Here is a 617-nt window from a genome sequence, read left to right on the forward strand (position 1 = left end):
TCTTAGTGGTAGCTCAATCTACTTCCATTTGTTTTTTTAAAAAACAAAATAAATAATTACCTCTGAGCATACCTTCCTTCTGAGGCTGAAGGAAAATAACCTTTTCTTGCTTAGATGAGCAGTCAGCAGAAGACCGCATCTAGTGAAGTCTGGCCAGCTTGAATCAGCATTCTCCTGTTGGGGGCAGGGGGAAACACTCCCCTCTCTGGGTACGCCTTCCGTGGAGTCTCTTTCCTCCTCCCTCCATCTCCCCATTATATAGAAAAGCTGTGTAAACAAACACAAACCTATACCCAACCCACTATGAGCTTGTTCTCTAAGCAGAAAATGAAGCTTTCTTTTCTGAGTGCATTTAGAAATCTTTGAAGAACAAGCTACACTTTCACAGGAGACCACTGCCTAGAGACACGTAACTTCAGTACTTAACTAAGCAGCCATTCCAGAAAGGGCTGGCTCCAAAGGCAGACGAAGGCAGTTCAGATATCTAAACTGCAGTTGAATTAGCATCGGAAGTGCCTGGAGACTGTGCCCCGGCCTGTGGTGCGTGTGGGGAACAGGAACGCAATCCTCCAGCCTTCCTCTCTTCTCCCCAGCTCTGCTGCACCACCTGCCAGCAA

The sequence above is a fragment of the Apaloderma vittatum genome, unplaced genomic scaffold (genome assembly GCF_000703405.1).
Source record: "Apaloderma vittatum isolate BGI_N311 unplaced genomic scaffold, ASM70340v1 scaffold32060, whole genome shotgun sequence".
Lineage (NCBI taxonomy): Eukaryota > Metazoa > Chordata > Aves > Trogoniformes > Trogonidae > Apaloderma > Apaloderma vittatum.